Genomic DNA, 1,249 nt, shown 5'->3' with positions numbered 1-1,249 from the left:
GGAAAGGCTTGTCATCTACCAGTTGAGCTTGAATACAAGGCATTATGAGCTGTTAAGTTACTGAACTTTGACATCAAAAGTGCCAAGGAGAAGAGATTCTCCAACTCAATGAGCTCGATGAGATTAGACTGGATGCTTTTGAGAACTCAAAGATTTACAAGGAGAAAACCAAAGCTTTTCATGACAAGAAGATCTTGAAGAGAGAGTTCAGTGCTGGAGATCAAGTGCTTCTCTACAACTCTAGACTGAAGTTGTTTCCCGGGAAACTTAAGTCAAGATGGTCCGGTCCTTTCAAGATCAAAGAAGTTAGGCCATATGGGGCAGTTGTGTTATGGGATAGGAATGGTGGAGACTTTACAGTCAACAGACAAAGAGTTAAGCTCTACATGGGAACCACAATAGAGGAGAAAAGAATCTCGGTTTCACTCTCCGACCCCATCACCGCCTAGCCAAAGGGAAGCAAAGTCAAGCTAGAGACTTAAAACAAGCTCACTTGGGAAGAAGTCCCAAGTCTATCCTTGTACATACCTAAAAAAAAAAAAACAGTTGAAACGCGGGTTAGTCCACGCGGGATGCCTTACCCGCGTCACCAAGTCGATGTCTTGACGCGGGTGGAGTCACGCAGGGTGCTCAACCCGCTCGCACGACGCACAAGTCGATGTCTTGACGCGGGGTGGAGTCATGCGGGGTGCTCAACCCGCTCGCACGACGCACAAGTCGATGTCTTGACGCGGGGTGGAGTCATGCGGGGTGCTCAACCCGCTCGCACGACGCACAAGTTCGATAGCTTGACGGCGCGGGGAAGGCAACGCGGGTCCCGATGTTGACTTCTACCCGCGTCACTCGGGTCTAACCCGCTCAGGTATGGTTTCTAACCCTAAACCCGACCCGGTTACACCCTAAAAACACCTACCCCGCATCTCTCTCTCTCGTTTTCCCTCATCTCACTTTTACAAAACATCAAAACTTCCCTCACCAAATCACTCATATCTCACTCAATTCTTCACCAAATCAATCAATTCTTCTTCCTAAATCAAAACTTTCGTCCCTGTAGTCTATTTTCTTGTTTCGCATCTACATTTCCTTTCATCCAAAACAAGGTATTGTATCCTAAAGTTCAATTTCGTAGGTCCCATGAACCCTAGAAATTTAAACTTGAAATTTGATCTTTCTTTTGCTTGATACTTGTGAAATAGACTAGAGAAAGCTTATATTTCATGTTGGGTTGTTGATTCTATGGTGAAATTGA

Source organism: Brassica oleracea, chromosome C4 (assembly GCF_000695525.1).
Source record: "Brassica oleracea var. oleracea cultivar TO1000 chromosome C4, BOL, whole genome shotgun sequence".
NCBI lineage: Eukaryota > Viridiplantae > Streptophyta > Magnoliopsida > Brassicales > Brassicaceae > Brassica > Brassica oleracea.
Note: the sequence above shows the minus strand (reverse complement) of the source record.